At 43.2% G+C, this 19,141-nt stretch overlaps 1 protein-coding gene across 1 annotated transcript in view; it reads left to right on the plus strand.

The window, feature by feature from the left end:
• Nucleotides 1-19,141, plus strand: part of nxn (nucleoredoxin) — a gene marked incomplete at its 5' end in the record, with an annotated part of 54,535 nt that overhangs the window by 19,471 nt on the left and 15,923 nt on the right. The window lies entirely within an intron of this gene.

Genomic DNA, 19,141 nt, shown 5'->3' on the forward strand with positions numbered 1-19,141 from the left:
CAGACGGGTGGGCTCCTAATGGCTGAGTGGACCCCGAGCGACCCCGAGCAATTACTTCACCTAATCATTGAGATCTGAAGAAGGGGGTGGTGCTGCGCTGTGAATTCATTACAGGGTTGAAGCCCAAGATGAGCTGCAGTTGTAGAGACATAAGGAAAAATTGACACTGTGTGAAAGACATGGAGTCATTACGAGCCAACTGTTCATGTTTGGAAGAGCAATTAGTGGTTATTGGCTTTCTGTAGACCATTATGGAATGGGCCATGGAAGAAAATCAATTATTAAAGCGTCATGTCCCTTTTTTGTTTTCATTTTCCACAATTATTCCATGTAGGCCTGAGTGTTTTTTTTTTTTTTGGTGTGTTTTTTTTTCTTTGTGCGTTTGTATGAAAATTGCTGACTGAATCTCCCCGTGGAAACAGGAAGGCAATTCAGGATGTTTGTGAGCTCATTAAAAATGGAGGAAGAAGAAGAAAAAAACGTCGGCATTGTCTGATCGGTCACTTCACAGGAGTGAAATGCGTTGGAGGGAAAAAAGAAAGTGTCCCATACAAAAGTCCAATCTGGGCTGAACCAGTGCCGGCTGGTCCATTTGCTGCTCACTTGGCTGGACCACCCAGACGGATCTGGTGGGCTCACACAAGTGAACATTGTATTCCTCTGGGAAAAAGATCATGTAGCAGAATTGGTTCCCAGATTAATTTCTGGCCCGAGACAAAAGGATTAATCAACAAAAAGCTGAAGACGCTGTCACGACACATCTCATGTCAAATGATTGTGACTGGTAATTATACAGTCGGATAACATGTACACCTCGACAACTCCTGGCCAGATTGACGAAAGGTGCGGATATTCTTGGTCTCCTAATGATTACTCTTAATATCTCCTAAAGTGATCAGCTGCTCTTTTGTCTGAGAGTCAAAATCCACCCTTGACCAACACTTAAGTTCATGAAAGTATCTAAAATATATAAACGCCCTAACTGACCTGGAATTGTCTTTGTTTGGTCAAAGTCCTCAGACAAGGAATGCTCCCCCCCCCCCCCCCCCCCCCCCCCCCAGTATTAATCTGATAGGCAGATGGCCCACACATATCCATTCTCCCTCCATAAGGTGAACCATATCAATTTTCAGAGACTTCTCGGCTTTTGTTTTCGCAAGGTTTTGCAAAACCCTCTTTGTTTTTCTCTGGGATGCGAGTGAATCAACAAACCTTGTAGGCAGGCGTGAAGACAGGCAATTAAAATATCAAATTACAGTTGTTGTTTTTTTTTTAAATTGAAAATGTTTACCGTAACGCAAATTGGGATGCTTTTCATAAACTTTGTCCAAAACTGACTAGAAAAGGTGACACAGCAGTAAGTTTAGCCTTTTCATTTGAGAATAAATGCGTGATAAGGAAAATATTGTTGGTTTTGTTAGCTCTGCCCAGCACCTGTATAGTGACATTTAATGTCTGAATTAGATTTTTAGTCTCCTCTAGTTCTCTGATTGAAAAATGCCAACAAACTATTTATTTAGTTATTAATTGTAACTTGGTGAAATGCATTGGTTTGGTGTGTTTTTAGCTCAGTACATTCATTTTGGTGTACTTCAGGCATGTCTTAACCACATTGTAATTGCATACAGGGATATAGTAAAAATATTGTGAAGATCATTAATGTCAGGATCTTGTTCAAGTCACCCCAGGAAGGTCAGAGTGAATTCAAGTTGTTTCAAAGTGGGCTGCTATGCTATAGGGGAAAATGAAATAGCAGGATGTGTTTCAACTTCATAAATTCTGCTGTGAGCAGGACTGACGTGCAGCAGCGAAAAAGCAGACTGTGCGGTCTTCTCGCGGTAGGTTATCTGCCAGAAATTCTAAACATTATTTGAGCAAACTTGTCTCTAGCTCGATCCTTGCAGTCCGTCATGTGAAGCGGCAACCGGCGAGATCTTGACCAGTTGGTCCTGTTGTCTCAACAAATGAGAGTGAGCTCATAAACAGACCGGGCGTGCAGCAGACTCCCATATGGTATCTCTATCCGTACGAACACCGGCCTGCTGTTTACATCTCAGAGCTCTCAGCTCAGATATCGTCCTACTTTTTTATTTCGTACGTTTAGACTGTAGTTCTCCAGCTGGATACAAATGGAAGACGCAAAGCCATAATTGAGAGCTATGCCGCAGAGTTTGTTCTGAGTAAAACGGAGTTGATTTCACACATGGGGTCTGTTAATTAGCATGCAGCTTATTGTCTGCTCTCATTGAGACCTGCTTCATCCAACATGAGCAAACCCACATTCAGCACTGAGATTGTAGCTGGTGGTTTATGTTGAGGAATGCAACCGCTTACTAACTGTGCGCTGTAGGCCACCACATATACTATGTGTTTGACAGACCACAGTTTCCTGGTCGGTATTTGGCAGCAATCAGAGCAAAACATGAGCTGCATGGGGCTGGATCCAAAGCCCTTAAGCCCAGTGACAACAAAATGACTGCAGGCAAAGAAGGAATATATTAAGTTCAATCCAGATGAGTTAGGTAGAGCTAAACCTGTAATTAGAAATGGAGAGTGACGTTACAGGTTACACCTCTAGATATCGCCCAGGGCTACATAAAGACCTTGAGAAGCAGCTTCTACTTGGCCATTGTGCAACTGTATCGCTGCCGCCATGTTCCACCACCCCAAGGCACAATGCGTGCTGGTCATCTTGTGTGTACGGATGTCGGTTTCGCTTGTGTCTGGGCAGGATGTGTGTATATTCTAGGAAGCTACTTCGTCCGGTTCCTGCTCGTATGTATTAAACCGAGTGCCACTCAGGCCGGAGGGAGCAGGCAGAAATCTGTAGGTTCGCTCAATCCTGTTAATGTGGAACAGCATTTAATTAGATTCGCTCCACATCGAGCAGCTGCATCTGTGTCTGCAAAGTAACGACACTGCATGTCGCTAAACACTGACGTTAATGCGGCGATCGCTTTGAATGAACCTGTAAAAGTGTTTTTTATGGGCTCGCTGGCTGTGAGTGTAAAGAACATGTAAGGACAACTGTGTTTGCAGCGTGATGGTCTCCCTGATGAGTGTAGTGATTTAATCTTAAAATCATTTGTGATCTACAAATTACATATTAGGGCTGCAATGATTATTATCATTTTTCGCTTCTTAATTATTTTTTGGAATATTCATTTAAGTCCCCAAACCCAAGATTATTTATTCAGTGCTGGTTTTGTTGAACAACTAATTTACTATCGATTTAACCTGTAGATCATATTTTTCTATTAATTGATAAGTTTGGTCAATAAAACATCAGCAAAAGTAGAAAACAGATCCAAGGTGACATTTTCAAAACTCAAGGTGACATCTTGGAAAAGCAATTTTTTATTATTTTTTTCAATGAAAAAGAAGCTTGGACCGTCAAAAAAGCTGCTTAATACTCTGTCAATCAATCAACCAACCGATTGACTTATGGTTTCAACTCTAGTTCTTAATCGATAATCGTAGTGTTCAAACCGCCACAAATGTGAATATTGCCAGAGGTAGATAATCGTCACATCAAACATTGAGGTTTGGTTTAGTCGGGAGTTCCCTGGTGCATTTCCTGTTCAGGTGGATGAATGAAATTGATGGTATAAGTCACATTTTGGCTTTGGAACATTCCAGCCTGAGATGTGACTGATTGTGAATGTCCATAGAGTGCTCCGTGCTGTGGATTATATTTTCTTTTTGATTTAAGTAGGGATGAAGTTGGATCGAGGCGTTAACAGACATGATACATTTGAGGCAGACGCATCTATTTTCAACCTCTTTTGTTTTTCCTCTATGTCATTGTTTATTCTCTCGGTGTTAGCGCCCTAAAAGGAGAGGAACCTTGCTTCCTGGCCAAGGAAAATAGAGCTGGTTCGGATGATGTATTTTTCTGTGGTGTTTTTGAGAGAAAACTGTGTCACTGCCGAATCACGCTGGAGAGCAGAATCGGCATCACAATCCAATTTTCCACAGCCCGAAGAACAGGAGATACATAAGTACATATTGTCCAACCCTCCTCACTTTCCCATTTCTACTGTGTGCCGGAGAGAAAAGCATTTAAATGCAGTGTGACTGGCCATTGTGCAGCCCATCACCTTTTCACCCCTCCTCCCTCAGCCCCTGCCGCTCTAGCGTGCTCAATGCATGCCATTACAGCCCTTTTTTATAAAAAGAAAAGGAGGGAGAGAGAGAGAAGGAATAGAGGGCTGGAAAGGTGACGAGAGGACTGAGAGATAGAAATCAGCCTGGTTTTTATATCTTGGACGAGCTCCAGGCAGCAGCACGCTTCTGCTCCCCTGCAGGTACCAGGAGAAAAGGGATGACGGATGTAATGTGGCAGCGCGGATTGATTCTCGTCATAATCTGTTCCTATCAGCTCTGCGGCAGCGCATATTCAAACACTCGCTGCTTTTCAAAAAGGCTGTCTGCCACTTTTCATGCCATTGTGCCATGCAACCGCATCCTTACAGCCACATGGTCTCATTATTTCCGAAGCTACCTCATTGCCGTGCGAGCTGATATGTAGTCTTGTAGTTTAAGCCCAGTCAGATGGGTTATATCTCTGCTTTTACAGTCGGTATGAGGAAAGATTGTGGAGTAGCTCAACAAAACGTAAAACTTATAAATTACAATTTGAATCAAAGAAGTAACTCACATATTGCGAATGAGAGTGCATAAAACAGTGACTAGATGAGAATTGGCAAGTAGCTAAATCTGGTAGAATACATATTTTCTCATACTTTCGTTGTGTGAAATGAATGTAAAAAACATTAACAAGGTCCCTGACAAAAAATGCAAATAAACTAAACCTCCCTGCTTGCATTTATCCAATACGTTTGGCGAACTAAATGTTTTGGATAGACTGTTGACGTTAGCAAAGATAGGCTAATAGATAAATGGTTCAAATAGATTGCTTAAAGTAATGACTAAGTGGTTGAAATGGATTCATAAATGTGATGTTCTTATTGTTGGCTAAAACTAATGAATAAATGGTTGAACACAACTGTGTAGCTTCTGCCACACTTAATTCTGCTAGTACAAAATCAAACTGACCCAAACAATAACTGTTCATTTTGAATATAAAAGCCACTTGTATAAAATAAATAGTGTTATCAATTTTCCCAAAAGAAAATGAACATCAAAATATTTAAATAACAAAGGCATTGAACGTGCTAATTCCCCTAGGTTCATAGTGGCTCTCTCTAATTTCAAACAACCTCTGGTTAGGAAGCAACTGACTTTGTGCTTTGTACATTATCGTTGATGCTTTTATGTCAGCTGGGTTTAGTTCATCTGCGTGTGCATGCAGTACAATTATTCATTCAGCGTTAAAAAAAAGAGAAATTGTTGAAATAATTGAGGTTGCAGCCTTAATTCAATGCTATTTCTCCCCTCCTCCCTTACTTAACCTACATCCCCCCCACACACATTTATACACTGCCACCTTGTTTGCCCTTAAAGGTTTCTTTGACTATTCTTCTCTGTATTCAGACCTAACGGGAATGCTGATGCTGGAGCTGCAGGGATGCACACAGGCTTGGGTGGGTTGGGTCAGGGTGCTAACTGCACCGGTGGGACGCCGGTAGTAACCAGTAGGGCAGCGAGGGTGCTCTGCAAGAGTGGTCCGGCTTAGAACAGCGGCGCCTTTTGTGTCTGCCTGTTTCTGACGGTTATTTATAAACCCAGTAAACCCACTGCACATTCCTGGCTGCCACAGACGCAGGGAGAGTTGCACCTCACCCATGTGTGTCCCCTTTGTGTCTGCACCGAGCTCGATCCTGGCGGTCGGGACCAGGGCTGACGTTGCCCGGTGTGGATGAGACCAAAAAAATAGCTGCTGATTTGTGATTTATTCACAAAATCTGGACGTGCATGAAAAACCCTTTGACTCCCTTTTTTATTTCTTGTTTTTGAATTAAATTTTGCTCTTGGCTGTTGCTTTTTTATGACCACTGCTTGTGGTCTTCCATGACTCATGTTAATGGGAGGGCCTTCTTTGGCAATGGATTCCTCAGTTTAATGTTAGCCATTACTGAACTTGACTACTTTTGAAAAGTGCTTCTCTCATTCTGTCTCTCTTTGCAAATCTTCTGGGAATTCCTCTTCAAAGTTTGTGGAAAACATTAATCACATTTCCCTGGACAGCTTTTACCAGCGCGGAACAATAATACATTAGATGTTTTCTTGTTAGCAGGACGTCATTTTCTTCAGCTTCAGGCTGGATGACTCAAGAAATTTTGTCTGCACCATTTTCTTTATTGACAATGCACAATACATTGTTCAAAACACGGCAGTCACCAATGATGATGATATTAAATAACCGTTCAGCTCGAGAGTCATTTAAGGTTCATCCTCTTCTTCCTCTTCCATTTTGTTTCTGGCTGCAGTTATGTGCAGGTTTCCTGTAGCTGAGTCCAGAGAACTGTTGGAGGAAGTCCAAGCACTAAAGGACTCTCCTTCCCCACCCTGTGAACCAGACTTCACTTTTCTACTCGGGTCCCATACGTTAATGGTTATAAATGTAGTGAAAGCAACATAATCCTGCTTTTAATTTAATTTCTGGATGTGTTTGTTTGCCTTGTATTGTATTCTGCTCTCCAAAGGATGCTTTCATTTTGACTACAAACATAGAGATAAAGATCCGTTGCTCCAGCACTCATGCCTATAAAAGGAATGAACCAATCTTTAAAACACAAAGCCACATTGTTTTGTTTTTTTCATTACCTTCCTGATTATTGGCAGGCTTTAAAAGAGTTTTCCACTCCTTTTTAAATGTTGAAGCCTGCTTTGCTGCGTGGCCTGAAATGTTAAAAACATTGGAGATGGGCTATAGTTAAAAAAGGAAAGTCTCTCCATCTCAGCCAAGGTAGTCATGTCTTTGTAGAGCTGCAGTCATGAAAAACATTTTGTTTATGAGCTGCTCCAAACAAAGTCCGCCTTAGTAAACCTGTACTGTAGTATAGCTCAACACATTACTATGAGAGTTCAGACCAGCAGCCTTTTGCACCAGCTGAGCATTATTGCAGCATAATTTAGAGTTGGTGAGTCCCAGTGTAAAGTCAACACTAACTGATGTAACTATTTACTTTCACACTAAACTTGCCACTTAGTAGTACTGCTGCAGCGTAATTAGTCGACTGTAATCAAAGCGATTTTTCATCAAGGGAGTCATTCAAGTACGATTGGACAGGAAGGGCTGCTAGAAGTAAGGGTAAGGGCCACTAGAAGTAAGGGTAAGGGCCACTAGAAGTAAGGGTGAGGGGCCGCTAGAAACGAAGCGTTTGCAACATGTTATCTGACCTCGTCAAAAATAAACGGCTACGTTGGAAGAGTGAAAAGATCGTACGATAAGGGTGTATATTTTAAGACATTCTCTTCTGCAAGGCATCTGTCTTGCTTCAAGTAGTTGTCATGAATTGGAGAAAAAAAAGTTCAAACCCTGGCTCTTTTTCTCCCCTTCACACAGCTGGCCAATGACACTGTGAAAGTTACAGAAATTATGGGAAACCACCCCCAACCCCCCACTTCCCACCCCTGTGTGGGGTCGGAATGATTTAACAACAACGTCAACAAAAGGCGCTTGAAGTCCACGCTTGTTGCAACACTGTTAAAAAAGAGCCAAGCGGTCGACAATTTCCATAACAAGTGAATGCAGCGTAAAATCCCTCATGTGACGAGCGCCAATGGGATGTTATGGAAAATGCAGTTTTAAAGAAACATTACTTCCAGCTGTAACATCGGCCTCTCCCATCTGTCGAGCTGTTAATCAAACCGTTAATAAGGAATGTTCTGTCTATTTTAACTTCACATTGAAACTAAGCCGTGGTATGAATCGACACATAGCTGGTGCAACAGGCTGCTGGAATTCAAATGGTATCTTAGAAACAAGAAATCTGATTAGGGCTGTTGGCTTGTTAGTCTTCGACATTTGCCAACCATTTGCAGCATAAATCCATGTCAAGCTTGTAATTTCCTCCACATTGTGCTTCACTTCCTGTCTCTACTGTAAGGCCATTGCTTCCAACCAAACATCACCGGGCTGATTTCAGTATTTAATTGCCTTCAACAGTAAATAACAGTCAATGAATGTGTTGGATTGCGCGGGGGGGAGGAGGGGGGGGGTTGGTGCCAGAGGATTACATCATCTTGTCTAGAAAGCCCTTGAACTGCTGAAATAAGATATCAGAAGAGTCTGGAGGAAGCCCAGGCTTAGTGAGGGCTGGTGATCTCTGCCTGCATCCGTGGGAGGCCTCAGATCTGTATGTCAGGCTTGTGGACCTGAATTACAAACACACCGCGGAGCGCACACTTCCCTCTGATGTTGCACATGTTTTTGATGGAGCGGAAGCTTCGAGCTCAGACGCTGGACAGCTTGCTCCAAGTGGAAATCACTTGGTGTAAAATAAAAAAGCTATGTTTTTATTCTTTGCTTTGTTTCATTCTGAAAGTCTTTACAGGTGTGTACAAGACAAATCTCACAAAAAGAGGCCCTCAGGTCCACAGTATGGGAAGGTGCTGAGTGGTGAGATTACTGACTGTTTGCGTAAAAGTATATATTTTTTCCTTTTTTGTAAGTGTTTCATTTAAGGAGCTGAGACGGTGGTGTCGGGGAGGATCAGGGGTTGCATGGAAGTTAGGCATAAACAGATGACATGAAGGCCAAGCTGTTTCAGCCGGGCTATTAAAGGCCTGAACTGTGAACCTGTGTCAGTCAGCCCTCCAGGGTGACGCGACCTTGAAAACTGACACTAATGTCTCTTTGACTCCTCTCTGTCCTCCCCTTCTTTCATCATCTCTGTTGCCGCCGCTTGCTCACTCTCACCGGCCGATTTTTGTTTACACTATGAAAACCCTCCCGTTACCTTTTTTTTTTTTTTTTCTCCAACACAGCATTTTAGCAGCATGTTACAGGAAATTACTTAATGGTGCTTATTTGAGGTTTTTCACTAATCATGTGTGAAAAGCAACATGATGTGTCCTTTCTATAATAAGCCAGTGTTAAGTCATGTTACAAATACAGACATGCTTTTACTTGCGTTTCCCCACACCCAACCACACCAGCTCTGACAACAATTTGCTCTCGTAAATCGCATCAACGCTTCAAAATAGTAGATTCATGTAGTAGCCATACTTTCAGACTGGTGTTTATTGACTTGGCAGGAAAGAGAAAAAAAACAAATACACAACTATGGCTACAGTATCATTAGTGGAACTCATTGCTTGTGAGTCACAGCATGATTTGTTTTTCCTTATTGAAGACAAAACAAGGTGCATTCTGATGCCTTGAATGAGCTTAGGATCGAAGCTACACTGCTGGTTTTGCATGGTTTCGCCGATTTAGCTACAAATTCAATATGCTTTTGCTTTCCTGCCGACAATTCTCCAAAGCATACGGTAAATGCATTTTTTTTGTCATTGAAAATCAATTTACAGAGCCAGGTACATAGTCTGTCATTGTGTATATGTATGTATGTATGTATGTATGTATGTATGTATGTATCATGTTTGTGGTAATCGTGGGCAGGGACTGTTTTTAAAACTCCCCGCTGATGCATTCAAGAACAATCCACAGCTACGATTTTTCTAGTTGTGTTGAAAAGCAACGTCTTCAGACTGCAGCAGACACCAAGACACTGCTTTGGTAGACTGAACAAAGCCAGTTGAGGTGGTTCAGGCACCTGATTCTCCCAGACGTTCAGCTGCGCTGGGAGCTCAAGGAGGTCCCCCAAGAGAATCTAGAGGAAGTTGTAAGGAAAAAAGACACTTTGCTCACTGTGCTGCCACCACAGTCCTGGCCTTAAGTATCTAGAAAATTGCTGGATGTTTATTTTGAGGCTCAGCAGGGGTTTGGCTCCGAGCTACATATCAGACCTTTTTATAAGTGCTTGTGAGGGGGAGCATAGCCTCAGGTTCTCTGGCAGAGCACCGCAGCTTGTTCTAAGGACTTGTAACAAAAAGTGACCTAGTCTTTGCTGTCGAGGCTCCTGAGGTCTGCAGCACTCTGCCAGATCTGAGGCTAGCCAGATCAGTAGCACCTTTTTTATACCACTTCTCAAAGATGGGTTGTACCGGGAAGCATTTTTACAATGTGCTTTTATATCTTATTTTATCGCTGTTCCAAGCCTGCCTGTCTCCTCTCCGTTTTTATTTCATAGTCTTTGTATCCTTTTATCTACATTTTGTCACTATTCTTGCAATCCTGCTCTGTGGTTGACGTAAACACAGTGAAATAGTATCCCCAATGTCCCAATTAAATTGTGATCAAAGATGAAACTTAAGAACATTCAAACTGTCAGACATTTCACCATTTTTAATGTTCACCTGCATTAATTACGGGCCATAATGAAGTGGTTATTCATCAATAAAATCGCATAAATAGATGCATTTTAGTGACTGAAAGTGTGTGCCTGTTTAGGTTGTTTTCCCCCAGTGCATCCCTCGACATGTGGCTCAGACTTGATGGGTATTGGATTTATATGACGTTGTGTGTGCAATACTTAATCTGGATGAAATGAAATCTGTACCCAAGAGTCTCTGACCAATATGGCCTGATTCTGTTGGAGAGGGAGCTTATGAGAGTCTGAATCTGTCGCCCCTGCTGTGAAACGTGTGGGAGCATGGGGGGGATAAGCCGAGAATGAGGCGTGCACGGAGTAGGGCGGGCGACGGAGGGAAGGGGGGCCTGTGCGAGCTATGAAAGGGGGTCCAGCTGTACAGCTCAGCCATAAAAATGCACGGGACCGGTCTGCAGCGACAGCCTAACAGATGTGACTTTTAATGAGCGTAAGACTAGAGGAGGAAACAGGCTAATGGATGGATATAAAGAGCCACCATGTAACCAAATGTCATTGTAGACATGCATGTGGCTCTGCCTCAGGTAATGGGCAGCCCATCATGGCCTGCAGCAGCCGAAGCTTTGGAGATAAGTGAGAGGTTGGACTCTATATCCTGGGACGGAGGGTTGTTGTTTTGCGCTGCATGCTTGTATGGCTATATATAGTTAGAGTATATATCTCTGACTGTGTGTTTGTGTATATGTTCCCATGCTGGAGCCAGGTTGATAAGTGTTGTTTTATGAGGCAGAGCAGACGCAGGGTGTCATTGTGATTTATGAGACTCCTTGCTGGCTGTGGAGGGAACAAAAAGACAAGAAATGCATGATGTCTTACACAGCGTCAAAACAGCATGCCACTTATTGTGTTTATAACGCTTTACTGGAGATGTTCAGAACGCAGGATCTAAAAAGCCTATCATGCTTTTTGAGGACAGCTGTTAAAAAAAAAAACTTGGTGGTGTTATTATGCACAGTGTGATTTTTGGGGCACGTGGTGAAATGTTTTGGTCAGTAACGACGGGCTTTACCATAGTCTGACTACTGCTACAACCCACATTTACGATCAATCAGAATATGACTCCAACTGGTGCAAACACACTGGTGAGCTAGCATAATGCTAGTGCTAAAACGTGTTTATCTCAAACTCGCAATGCAAAGTCATGATTTCATGTTTTCGTATTGTTCCTGGGCTGCATCCAGCTTCACTCGTTCCACTTTTTCCTCTTTCTGAGGGTTTTGATTGCATAGATGAGCCAGCGCTACGATCAAAGCTTGTTCATTGAATTATTTTAAAAAAATGAGTCCTAGACTTTATTAGATACATTTCACACAATGTGAAATGCAGTAAACTTGCAAGATTGTTGTTTTTGCAGTCTAAAGGGTGCCTTTATTTTGACATGGAATCTGTGTGTTGTGTGTTGTTAGAGGTTTGCTTCTGCTCAGTAATGCCTGGATGCAATCACATAGTCTTCATTTGAATACCATTATAACTCATGCATGCATGCTGTGTATTTTCCTGCTATAGATTGTCCAAAAGTGTGAACGCAGACAAATACACAATGGAGCGCTAACCAGCAGCCTAAATGTAAAGATGTCTTATAAAGATTGTCGTGTATAGAATTCAGCACTGCCCTGATTATGCACAAAACGCTGATAATGTGTCTGCAATGTTCGCCTCAAATTTCCATAAATATTAATGCCTTGTGTTGTGATGGAATCAGGGATTGAGCTGCTGCTCCGGGAGACTTCCCAAGGCTCCAGCACGAGGAGGAGTGGTGGGAGTTAAATTTGGGGTCATACAGAGGGCACAACAGGGAAGCGGTCTGAACCTCCCCCCCCTCCCTCATTCACCGCCGGCAATCCAGGAAACTGGGGTACCAGAGAAAGGCAATGTTGGCTTATGAGTAGAATGGATGCACGGCTGCTGTGGGCCTGTTTACTGAGGGTAGCTAATGGCGCACATGCATAAAAATCAAGTTGTGCTGAAAGGCTTATTCTAATGTGTGTTTTGTCACATTATTAATATGTAATTGTCTGAGATTCCCCAAGTGCAGGGGCAAACTTAATGAGGCTGCACAAAGTGCTTATCTGACGCATATCTGACTTTATTTGACGCCAGAATCGCTCCATGCTGTGGTGGGTTACAGTTCAGAGCGAGTCGAGTGCGTTATATTACCTTTTGGCAAACACCATGAAAAAAAAGAAGAAGAAGAAAACTCAGTAAAATGCGGCAGGCTTTCCAAGTCATGAGTTGGCAGATGACGGAGTGTATAATACCAGGGTCACGCTAAGGTAGCTGATAGAGCACGTCCAGCTGGTCCAGAGCCAGCTTTATATCGTCTCGATCTGTGTGTCCGTTAGACCCTGCAGGCCTCCGCTCGATGAAATGCAGGCTGACGATGGTGTAGAAGGTGTGAGTTACAACTAATCGAGAAATCATGACGCACTATTCGTACAACAAGCTTCTGTCATCCTGTGAACAGCGTCGAGGTAAATCATTACTGGTCATTTAATGATTGACTTGCAGAGATTGACCTGAATGAGTACAGTACCGTGACTACACTTTACTTCTCACGTACAAATATACTAATTCTGTATGTTTTGGTTTCCACACTTGTGTAGACAAATCTGAAAGCAGTGTTTTAATATTGTAATACTGTTTGCATTACTACGGGTATTATATCATTGCTGTAGTCATGCTAACCCAGCGTTAGCATGACTACAGTTATTATTTCACTGGCGGATTACATTTTGGTGGATTTTGGTTATGTAAACAAATCATTCCACTGTGTGAAGTTCGTGGATGCTACCTGTGTAGGCTAACGTTAGCTGCTCTGTTCTGCACTTTATTTGGGGGACATTTACACCAAACTACTTATCCGAGGTGGTATAATATTTTTTTTGTTCTTTCCCTAAAAGCTTTTTCTCTTGTAACAATATAAGTGAAGTATGAAAAATAAAACTTGAATCTAGCATCCGTCTTGCTTGCTCAAATATGCCTCAAAACTCAGAACGAGGGAGTTTAACAAACTTATAAAGCTAACGTTGGCTTAACTAACTAGTTGGCTTCAGGTGATACAATCTGGTATTGAGAGCTGCAGATTTATAAATGAGACGCCCCTATTGTCTACCACTGTCTACAATCAAGAAGTCAAACAATGACTACCGGTATGTATTTTATTGTTAAAAACGGCCTTTACATGCCGTGCATGAACCGAAAACTGAGGCGTAGCATTTCTTTTATTTTTTTTTTGTCCATGCTAAACAACTAATGGTTGCTGAAGTGTTTTCTAGTCTCCACCATGCTGCTTTACTTGCAACAATAAAGCATGAGAAGTGAGTGCGACGACAAATCAGTGTTCTCAGACATGTAATACACGACAAACAGCCTCTAATCCCATGATAATCACGCATCAGTGTCTAGAAAACTGGTGTGTTTTATTCTCATGGATGACTAAAGTGGAGAGACAAAGAATGCAATTAAAACATTTTCCACATAAGTGTGGCTGTGGTCTGTGTGTGTGTCAGAGATAGACTGAGAGAGAAATAAAGAACAGTAAATCTATGGCGGGGGGAGGCAGGCAGACTGGTCTAAGCACCACTGGGAGTAAAGAATGCAACCCCTGCCGTCCTAACCTTTGGCCTTGCCGAATGTCGGCCTCAGGGGCAGCCCACGCCTGTGGAGAGACAATGCTGCAGATACCTATTGAGCTCTGGCTTTTTACTCCTTTACAATCCCCCTTGCTTTTTTACGCCGGATTCTTTACTGCATAAAAACTTCTCGTCATACAGGGTCCAAGTTTGGATTTAGAGCCTGTATTCAGGGGGTTGCTTTTGTGCCTCGACACAAGGCTTGAGGAGGGGAAACACCCACACACACACCTCCTTCTCCCTCTCTCTCCCTTTTTTTTCCTCCTCGGTTATTTCCCCGAGCTAAGCCCTCTGACATTCTGGCACCTGTTTTCCGCACAAAACCGTTAATTTATCACTGAATTATTAACTAACAGCCCACAATGTGTCTGGCACTCGGTGACATGTCCTGAGTGTGTGTTCTTGTGTGTTCGTGCATGTGTGTGTGTGGGGGGGAGGGATTGGGGGTTGCCGTAGCAACGGGGGGGGCCTCTTTATCGAAAGCACTAAAAGCAATTTAGCCAGTGTATCTGGCCTGCGTTCTGGAGGATTCACCACAAAAATGGCTCGGCCGGAGAATGTTATAGGATTAATGAAATACACGAGATGGCTGCTTCATTTTGCATTGAAGAGGCGCGGTGCGAGAGCTGTGTTCTTTCAGCTCGGCAATTTTCGGGAAAGGGCATTTGCCCATCACAATGGATGTGTAGTGCAGGATGAGCCTCTGTAATGAGCACAGTGGAGTAGGCTGGAGTGACTGGTCTGTACTTTTTATATAAGAGGAATATGATAGACACTCTAGGGAAAAGTGGTCAGAAAATAGAAAAATTGGGGATTTTTTTTTTCCAAAGCATATTTCATGTGTTGGTTATTGTAATGCAACATGACCTGCACATGCAAAGCAAGATGTAGCGTATTGAGAGAGAGAGAGAGAGAGAGGTCATCAGTCTTTGAGAAAGGTCAGCGACTGTGCAGCTGTCACAGGGTTTGAGATGTGTGTTTCACCACCGGGGGAGCCACGGCGGTGAAGACTCTTGACCGAGTAAAGCAATAGTCTGGCCACAGCAGCACATGGAAACGCAAAGTAACACACACTGGCCCGCATAGTGTTGGCTGAAGTATGGCTAGGTGGGAGCGGAGGGCTCCCTCTTGTAGCTATGAAGAGCAGCAACAGGGTTTTGAAGTGGATACAGGCAGTGACTGAGAGCCTCGGCGCAGAGGCAGGGTGCAGCATGGAGGAATGCAAGTCAAAGCTAGCTGCAGGGGCCCAGCCAAAAGGGAGTTGCAGTGGTGTAGCAAGGAGATGTAGGGAGCCAGTAACGTGTTAGCAGACGGGAGACGTTTGTTTCTCGTCTGTCTTCAACCGTAGACCAAAAAGAGAATGCAGAATGCTTTTAGATTTGAACCTGAAAGCAAGCTGACTCATGATGAATGAACTGCTGCAGCTGCTGTGCACCAACATGTTAGTTGGAATCCATTTCCAGATTAAGTTATCCATGTTGTTTTTTTATTTTATTTTTTAGGATGCTCGTGCTGGCCCCTGCCAAAGAGTGCAGTCCAGCCTGCTCGTCACGACAGTAAATCCTTACCATAAGACATCAGACAGCCTGCAGGCTCTCTCGTCCCAGTAAAAGACACATTTATTTTACTGGGACAAGATCATGTATTGTGGGGGATGGTCAGTCCATCAGATAGGAAAGCTTCCTTCTATAGGAAGAAGCCACTGATCACCTGACTTTTCTCTTCTGTACAGGAGATCATTGTGCGAATAAAAACATTTGATAACATTTTGAAAAACTCTCCTCTTTTTGAAGATTTTAATCAAATCAAACTGGGACACGACTTTCCTCTTTGTCCCTCGTGGTTTTTCTCAATCTGCTCAGTGAACTGTGCCAATAAATTCCACTCGCGTCGACATGAATAAAAAGATTACGTGGTGAACATTTTTGCCCGACGATAAATGCCGTTGAGAATTCCTGCGTAGGTTAAATTAGATTCAACAAATCTACGGTATGCAGTTATGAATTGTGAATACTTGAGGTTGTTTATCTGAATGAAATGGAATTAATAACATGAACATTTAGTTTAAGCCCCTCTTTTTTTTCATATTAAGAATTGGATAATTACCATTTGTCCCTTGTACAATACTGCTATCAGCATCGCAGCAGGATACCTCTCATGCCCTCTGTTGTAGAGGGTTGACTTTCCTTTGTGGTGCCACTGTTGTAATGAAGCAGCGACGGGAGCGTCTGGCAGATGCCTCGGCCCTAACCGGCACAGTGAAAGCAGATCTGTGAGGAGACGGGGCTCGAACAGTGATGGGTGACTTGGGCATGTTGAATGATGAAATTCCTTCCACTCTAGTTCTCTCAACAGAATGACACACACCACGCCAAAGCCACTGCTGAGAGCTACCACCACCGGTTACTGACAGAGGCCCAATTTCACTGTAGACTGCAAGGGGTTTCAAAAAGGACGGAGTCAAAACTAAAGCAGACGTGTACAGCTGAAAAACGTTTAGGCCTCAAATCCGTCAGGGGTTCTCCACGTAACCTAACCTCCTCTTTTAAAGAGCAGAACGTTGCCATAAAGTGCAACAGAACAATGAGGCATGAAAGCGATCGCCACGCATGACATTAAACATGGATATGTCGATCACTGGAGTGGGTTGGTTTACCCTCTTCCTTTTTTTATTCTTGCTCACTTGCAGTCCAGAACATACAGGTACTTGGTGGAAATCAATGCAAGCATTGATCCCCAATAAAAAAAGAAGTAGCATCCTATCTAAAAAATAATCAGCATTTTCTTTGATCAGTGAAGCGATGCGATTTCACCCTTGGTATGTCCACTGGCCCACAGTGGGCTGATTTGGTCTTCTTCTGGATATGGATCCGCAGCCATGTGTGATCCAATTAGCATGATGAGCACTGGGCGTAGTGCGAGGCTAATGTCTGCATGTCCAAAAGAGTTAATGGATCGTTAGTATGGATTGCCAGCTCTCCCTGGAGCCTTAACAGTTGGTGTGCTCTCCACAAGGGTTATCGGCATCTTAAAACCGGTGTGTAACTATATAGCCAGGCCTCCTGCCCGGCTATATAGTTGCAGTCTGTTGATATTGATAATGAATAGAGGCCGGGGATGGCACATGCAATCTTGACGTGAGCAGTGAATTAGCTCCTGACTGCTCTATTGGACAGAATGTTCTACATTTAATCTGTAAAAACAAAAAAGCTAGCCTGGCTCTGTCCAAAAGTAACAAAGTACCAGCATCGTACAAAAAGCTACTCTAACCAGCTGCTGGCTGTAGCTTCATATGTGTTGTACTGTTATGAGAAAACTCTCTGCAAGAAAGCAAATAGGTGCATTTCCTCAAACTTTTAATCTTCTCAGCTTTACATACAGCAGCACATAAGAAAACACTTTCATCAAACGAGTCCCGTTCCAGACTAATACAACTTGACAAGATCACAAAATATCCTCAACGTCACTTCGACGAGTCTTTTTTCACTCAAGTGCAGATTTGAAAGTATGATTTATAGTGTTTTTTAGTACCATGTCACATTGTGTACTTATGGTCTCAGTTATAATGGACAGCCTGCGGCTCTCGACAATAAAACCGGGTTTTTGGGTAAATGGATCATGTTGGCCTGCGATCCTCATGTTTTCCAATGCTGTTACTGTGAGAACTATTGTCCTCTGTGTTTTGGAGGAAGATTTGGGATTTACAAGTACAATGAAAACTCGACGCTCGGCTGTGACGAGCATGTTTGAGATTCCCCCTTTTCCACCCCACCCTTGCACAATGAATTCATGTAGTTGCTGAAAGCCATTTGACGTTTGTTTGCGGCAGACTCTAGGACATGTTGCTTTTGTAGTTACAAGGTCAGCCCCCCCGTCCCCCCGGATATCATAACAGCCCTTTCATTCTAAAGGCAGATCTAAACCCTCGGAGGATTTTGCATACGGGGCCACTCTGATCTGCAGCCAAATCACCAGGCAGACATGATTCGAGGATGCAGTAAATTAGTGGCAAGACAAAAAGGAGGAATTGGTTCTGCCCCTGAGCTGAGGTTGCTCCACAGATCTCTCCTCTGCTCTCTTGATGCTGCAACATGAGAACACTGAAACGACTTGGAAAGCCTTAGATCTGGTACACATCTTCCTGTCCTCTCAAAATAAGTATACCGGAGTATCAATTATCTTAAAATGATTTGAGAGGATGTACATTAACCTGGAGTGAGTAGTAGTAAAGTATTTATATTTGTAGCCACATGTTTTTCAAAATCATATAACCTCAGCGTGGATACATCCGGGCCTTGACATGGAATACATTTCTTGACATACATCTTAGTGAGAGTGCAGAACCAATCCCCTCCCCACCCCCGCCCTTCTCTGTTTTTTCTCCTTCTCTCTCGTGTCCCGCACTCTTTCTTCCAAATCCGGCCCTCAATCTCACATCAGCCCCAGATGACAGCAGCAGGCGGACGGAGTGAATTGGCTGCAGTTAAACGGATTCGGTGTCGGAGCACGTTAGCTTTCGCAGACGGTCACAGTTAATGGCCCTAAACCTCATCAATTTGTGAGCTGAGATTGAGTTTCCAGAGCAGCGTGGAGCGTGTGGTAGAGCTGTTGACTGTGGCAGATGCTGAAGTTTGCTTTTGAGGGACTTCCAGACCAACATAGTCGGGAGGCTCCGGGTTGTCTTGTCCATGGGACGGACCGCCTGACCAGCCAGGACAGGCTTGTGGTTGACCTCTGAGGAGTATATTTGCAAAGAGGAGACACACAATACGAGTAAAGCATACAGTGTGTGCAAGTTTTCCTCTCACTTATTCAGGCAGCATTTCAGAGGCTCTGTACACGGCTCCTGCTCACTGTTTTCACAAAAACTTCATCAACTTGGAACCAAACTCCAAGCTTAAGTCCCCCAGCCTCAAGAACGGCAGCGCTCACTTCATTTGGCACGCAATCTGTTAACATAGCTACTGCAGCATCCAGACAACACAAATCATTATATTATATTGGATGCTTCAGAGTTTGGCTGGCTACAGCAGGTAATACATTGGACGGTATTTAAAGTGTTTATTTGGCAAAGATTAAATCACAGCAACAGAACCTGAAGTATATAAATTAAATAAGAGGACGACACCGTGGTAGTATGATGTTTCTCGC

This window comes from Taurulus bubalis, assembly GCF_910589615.1.
Source record: "Taurulus bubalis genome assembly, chromosome: 10".
Lineage (NCBI taxonomy): Eukaryota > Metazoa > Chordata > Actinopteri > Perciformes > Cottidae > Taurulus > Taurulus bubalis.